This window comes from Cnephaeus nilssonii, assembly GCF_951640355.1.
Source record: "Cnephaeus nilssonii genome assembly, chromosome: 11".
NCBI classification, from domain to species: domain Eukaryota; kingdom Metazoa; phylum Chordata; class Mammalia; order Chiroptera; family Vespertilionidae; genus Cnephaeus; species Cnephaeus nilssonii.
Window position 1 is genome coordinate 1,528,041 of NC_137082.1, and position 6,326 is coordinate 1,534,366.

The 6,326-nt window shown below is 59.2% G+C and overlaps 1 pseudogene across 1 annotated transcript; it reads right to left on the reverse strand.

Moving 5' to 3' along the window:
* Positions 1 to 4,232: 4,232 nt before the first annotated feature.
* LOC307107214 (DNA-directed RNA polymerase III subunit RPC7-like) lies at positions 4,233 to 5,740 on the reverse strand (annotated as a pseudogene). The gene has a single exon. The product of its transcript is annotated as a DNA-directed RNA polymerase III subunit RPC7-like (transcript).
* Between the last annotated feature and the right edge of the window lie 586 nt (positions 5,741 to 6,326).

Here is a 6,326-nt window from a genome sequence, read left to right on the forward strand (position 1 = left end):
TGCTGGCCTGAGTCCTGCGTGGGTGCTGGTCCAGCACCAGACGGATCCGCTGGTGCTTTCTGTACCTGTTGTCCATGGTTGAATGAAAGTTGACTGATCCCGACCCGCTGACAAGGCCGGCACCAGATGCCCTTCCCACGGCAGGCGATCCGCCCCACTTTTTGCTCTCTGCCCCTTGAGACCCCCTCACCTGTGCGACCGCGCCAGGCGCCGGGTGGTGGCCGGAGGGAAACCACGGCCTGGATCTCAGACAGCCGCCCTGGCTCTGGTGTGGAGAGGGGTGAGAGGAAGCGAGGGGCGCACGGAAGGGGTGGGCGCCCCCCCGCCAGAAAGTCCGGTCTCGGGATCCGCCGCGTTGCCTCGCCAGTGCGGGCTCCAAACACCCGCGCTGGGGAGGGAAGGGGCGCCGTCCAGGGTCCAGACCGGCGCCCAGCCCGCGTCCCCGAAGGAGCCTCTCCTGGCAGCCCTGACTCCACAGGCGGGGGCGGGGGAGGCAGGGTCCTCCAAGTGGGGGACCGTCCACATTGTCCTGGTGGTGCGGCCGCGAGGAAGGTGGAAGGTGTCGCCGGAAGGGCAGATCGCACGGCGGCCCTGGGGAGACTGGGGGGGCCTGGAGCCCCAGCCCCGGGGACGGGGCGGGCATTTCTGCGTAGCCCCGCCCAGTACCCGGTCGGCTGTCACCCCGAAAGGGGAAAGCGGTGGGTGGGGTCTCGCGGGGCCGGTGTGGGGGGAGGGGTGACCGCCCGGCCTGCCTGCCCCGGGCGCGGTCTCACCTGCCGGGCTGCGTGGGCTGAAAGCTGCCTTGCGCAGGGTTTTAGGCTCAGGAGTGGGGCTCCTGCATGACCCTGAATCGGGGGAGCCCGGGGCCCTGCGGCCGCGCAGAGTGGATGGGGGCGGGGCGGGGCCTGGGGTGAGGGGAGAGTGGTCGCGGCCGGGGAGGGACTCCGCGAGGCCCCCGCGGACCTCGGTGGGGACAGGACTGAGGGCCAGATCCCCTCTGCCCTGCGGGGATCACAGCTGGGGGGCCACTGTCCTTGGAGCCCGCCGCCGGCACCTCCCGAACTTGCGCCGAGCGGATCTGGGTTACCGCCGTCGCGGCTCCTCCTCAGCCTCCCGCACAGATTAAAAACGGCAACTGTCCCGGAGCCGACCCCAGGGGACCCTGAGAGCTCCCTCCCCGCCCCCGGCTCACAGGCACTCTCTGTTCTCAGCGGCGGCGGAGCTCTGGGCGGCTGCTCTTAGCCCTGCGCACCCCCCACCCACCCCCGTCCCTGGGGATCTGGCGGGAGGTCAAGCCCACCTCCGCGGTGGGTGGGAGCCGGGGTCACTCCAGGGCGGGCCAGACAGGCGAGCCCTTCTTTCCTCTGTCCCGCCCCTCCCGGCTGCCCCAGGTCTTAAGGCAAAAGAGAGAGAAGGGAAGAGGTAAAGGGAAGAAAAGGAAGCCTCACCCCAGCCAGGCACCTGTGGGCCAGGAGGGGTGCCCCACCTTGGCTCCTGTGGTTTCTCTAATGGGGGTGCACTCCAGGGTGACCCCACGTGGACCCTACATCATGCAGATGGGAAAACATCACCACCCCCTAGGGCCCCTGCACCAGGACAGGCTCTGGGACCTGGGGAGGATCTGGGCTTTTGGCCTGCGGCCACCCAGGAAGTCCGTGAGGGGGGGTAGGAAGCGAAGGAGAGAGCCCATTATGCCCCGCCGGGCCTCCACCCTGCCGAGACCCACGCTGACCGCAGGGCTGCCCACCCTGGCTGCTTTGAAGCTGCTGGAGCCGACTCAGCTGCCAGGGGCTCGTGCTCACCCCGCCCCTCTGCTGGCTGCGTGGGAGCTGAGAGTGACCACAGGGCCGCCGGCGCCTTTGAAGTGCAGGGGTGAGGCTGCAGGAAGTGGGCAGCAGCCCACCCAGGCCCTGGGCACACCCCACAGGAGGCCTTGTGCTCACCACCTTGGCTGCCCAGGTGTGTAGGGGGTGGGGACTTGAGTGGGAGAAAGGAAGGAAGGGGCTGCCAGGCGGCTGTCTCCGCGCCTGGGGGCCCACCCCCAGCCCCCCTTTTGCCCAGGCTCCTGCGGATGAGGCAGTGGGGCCAGGATTTGGTCCCTCTCCCTCAGCTAAAAATAGCAGGCCTGGGCTGTGTGGAAAGCCCCGGCGGTGGGGGAGGATGCAGCAGGGCCTCTGCCGGGGTGGGGAGGAGGGAGGCCAGGCAGGAAATGCCCTTGCCCTGCCCACTCCCCAGCAAAGTCTGGGGTCAGTGGGCACAGTCCCCTGGAAAGTCCCAGGGGTGCCTTGGGACCTGCACAGGGCAGGAGCCTCCTGATCCCTCAGGCTGGTTCTGCCATGGACACGGGAGGGCGGAGAAGGGAGTGCTTTCTCCCTCCATCATTCCCTGCACAGATGACCTGAACTGTCTGACCCTCCATCGCTCCCTTTGCCATCCCAACAGGAGTCACTCAGCACAGTCACTGAAGCCTGCGGTGCGGTGGCCAGGGCCAGGCTGAGCCCCCAGTGCCTGTCCCTCCCCAGGGTGCTTGCTGAGCATAAGCAGGGTCTTACTCAAGGGAGGGCTTTTCAGGGAACAAACCCAGTACCTCAGCCTGGAGGCGGGAGCACAGGAGAGGGGCCAGTAGCTGAGAACAGAAAGATGGGTAGGAATTCGGCCTTAAATTAGATTGTGGAGGGGGCCTGGCCCTGGGGGAGGCCCTGGCGATGAAGGGAACTTGGCTTCTTGGAGGAATAAGAACCAGGCTGGTGTGGCTGGAACCTGGGGCGGTAAGGGGGGTGGGCAGGAATGAGGCTGCAGATGGGGGCAGATCGGGTAAGGCTTTGTAGATGGGTGAGCAAGTTGAAAGAAAGCCACTTCTCAGAAACCACTGAAAGACTTTCAGCAAGAAAGTTCCAGACTCACGTTTGCATTTCAGAGAAAGCGCTGCCTGTGGGGGGTGCGTTAGGCTGGAGGGGAGGCTCCAGAGGCAGGAGAGCTGTGCTCCAGGATGTGGGCGCCGCCGGCACTGCAGAGTGGCCCCTGGAGGGACATGGGGGACCGGGGGTGTTGAGGGTCCACTCCAGGCTAGGCTTTCTGGTGGCACTAGTCTTCCTGGGGTGACTTTCCCGACAGTGAGCAGTGGCTTAGGTATTGGCAAGGAGAAAGTGGGTGGTTGGGGTTTCTCCAAGTGATGCCATGAGAGGGCAGAAATGCTCATACTTCCTGTATTTTTGAAAGAAAAAAATGAAATCTAAACTGGGTAAGAAGGAAGCCAAAGAGAGGGGAAGGCTGCGTGTTTGGGAGAAAGAGGGTTGTTCCTGGAGTCGGGTTTGGTGAGGTGCCGCAGCTCTGGGCAAGCTGAGGGCTGTGGCCTCAGAGGGAGAAGGTGCAAATCACTTCCAAGTAGGTGTGGGTTTTCAGGACAGCTCGCCCGCCCGAGAGGTGGCGGAGTGGGTGGCTGCGTGTCTCTGAGGTGAAGAGGGGAGACATTTGAGGAGGGGCCCATGTGATGTCTCCCGTGAATCCAGAATGTTGGTAAGGCAGGGTGGTGAGCAGCCGGGAAAATTCCTGGGCAAGCGCCTGGGGAAACTGAGACCGGAAAGTTAAACAAGGCCCCACAGTTCGGGAACTTGCAGCCAGCTTGTGAATCAAAAGACCTTCTCTTCCCCACCAAGGGCACTTGAAAGCAAATGGTGTACACCCTCCTGCCTCACCTGAGAATACATAGCGTAAGCCGCCCAGGCCTGGGAAACAGAGAGCAAACAGCCAATGAATGCCATTCTGCCAGCTAAGCCCAAGGACAGGTGAAGTCTGCGGCCAGACACTCCAGAAGCATTTGGATGGTATCACTTGAGGGGAGAATGCTAGGCCGGATGGACAGCTGCTAGGGCAGGAGGAGGGGAAGGGGAAAAAAGGGGGAGTTTATCTCACCCACTGAACAAAGAAGTCAGCAGTCTTAGGACTTGCCACAGTAAAATCACCAGATGTTCTCATAAATTCTGGGGAAAGCTGCAACAATCTCAAAGGGGGACCTTGAAACCTATAGGGATCAGCAGTATAGAACCCTTGAACCCCTACCAGGCAGGGCACTCAGACTAGCCGAGTTGCTGGCTTGTGCTTTATGCTGAGTGTATTTTTTTTTTGACAGATAAAAATATGTTTTTATTTAAAAATATAAAACTAGCCTTACTCCTAACTGCTCCCGCCCCCATTGTCTCCACAAAGAACTATAAACAACGGGGAAGGGCATGTGAACAGCGGTCTCCGTCTAACAGTTCCAGTTCTTCTTTCGACCTCCTTTCTCCGTCATACAAGTAGACATCGGTCCTCTGCCCTTTCGCCAAGATCTCAGAAGTGATACAGGGTAGAGGGAGGGGAAGGGTAGAAAAGGGCTGTCTGTCGCCATTCTCCATTTCCGTTTCTATAGCCCGAACAGGTTATCTGGACACTGAGCAAATGATTTGCTGTCCACAAAACCAAGTAACAGGGACAGCGACTCTGTATCCCGAGTCAGAAAGATAGGAAGGTCCCGGGTACAGTTTAGGGTCCCTATTCAGTGGATAGCCTCATCCCTATTGTCATCACTGTCAACCCCAAGTCCTCTCCATTGTCAAAATATGACATGTCATCAGCGCCCTCTCCGTGTTCTTCATCGGACTCCTCTTCCTCTTCCTTCTCTTTCTCCTCATCTTCCTCTGAAGTTACTTCTTCCTCCTCCTTCTCCAGGGTCTCTAGTCTCCTCTTTATCTTCTATGGTCTTGGGGTCTCCTTGGAAGTAGAATGGTGGTCCGCTCCTTCTGTAGCTTCCACACTCGGATCCTTAGCTCCTAGGATAGAATTGGGTTCCAGTCGATGGCACTGTCAGCTGGCCCTGACATCTGACATTTGTCTGAGTAGCGTGCCCCGTTCTCTTGGGGACGGCTGGCCGGGTGAAGTGGGGGAGCTGCCTCGTGGCCCTTGCAGCTCCTGCTTCAGCGCCAGGACACACTCCCCTTCTCCTCCGAGGGCGGAGGCACTGGCAGAACTCCGGGGGGGGGGGGGGGGGAGTGGAGAAGGCTGCAGTGTAGGGGCATCCCCCTTCCCAATGCCCACAGCCTCCATGTTGAAGGTCAACTGGCCGTGGCCCCGCCCCCGCCCCGCTGGCCCTGGTGGAAGAGGCCTGGGCATTCAGAGATCCAATGAGAAACTCCTGCCGCCCCTCCCCCATGCGAAGCCGAGGCCTCAGCCAACCTGGAATCTGCTGAGTGTATCCTTAATAAATTCGCTCCTCTGCTTCAACACTGCTTTCTGTCACTCATCTGAATTCTTTCTCGTGGGTGTGACAAGAGCCAAGGAGGGGAGGAGCCCTCTGACTCGGGCAGCTCTCCGGTAACGGTAACGTTGGTACCTGCAGTCTCCAAAAGGGCACCTCCCAGCCTTCACCATTGCAGAGGCCCATGTCCATCGCACAACAGCGACCCAGCAGCTCATCGCCGCGCCACCTCCAGCTCCGTCGTCACTTCCCATCAGTACCACCCAAGTCCACCATCAGAGGCACCACCAGCCTTCACTCATTCACCAGTGGCCGGATATCTGTCAAGAATATATCTCCAAAAAAAGAAAAAAAAAAAGAATATATCTCCATGAGGAATCGTGTTTGGCTGTTGTCATAGCAACAAGCAACACAGGTGAGGACCCTACCCTAGGGGAACATACAGTCTGGTGGGGCAGACCGAAGACAAACACGTAAAAAGATTTAGAAGACAAGAAGCACAATGGATGACCCAGCAACCCCACTGCTAGGATTTAACCCTGCCCCAGCGGCTTGAGTCATGATGGCTCCAGGTGGGAAACACCCAGATGTGCGTCCCCTGGCCAATGGACCGGCAGGTTGGGGGCCAGCTACACAACGAAAAGAAAGGGGCAAACTAATCACAGAGAAAGAATTGCAAAAGCATTGGGGTGACCAGGTGCTGTGTGACTTCCTTTATGGAAGTCCCAGAAAACACACCCTGTGCCAGCACATCTGGGGTGGCAGGGCCCAGAGCATGAACGCCAAGGCTCTGCAGCTTTTTGGGGTGACAGGAGTGTTCTGTGTCACAAGAGGGGTCATTACATAACTTATACATTTGTCAAAACTCATCAAATTGTGTGTTTGAAATTGGTGAATTCATTGTATGTAAATTATACTTCAACAAAGCTTGATTTTTAAAAAAATATATTTTATTGATTTTTTTACAGAGAGGAAGAGAGAGGGATAGAGAGTTAGAAACATCGATGAGAAACATCGATCAGCTGCCTCTTGCACACCCCCTACTGGGGATGTGCCCGCAACCAAGGTACGTGCCCTTGACCGGAATCGGGCC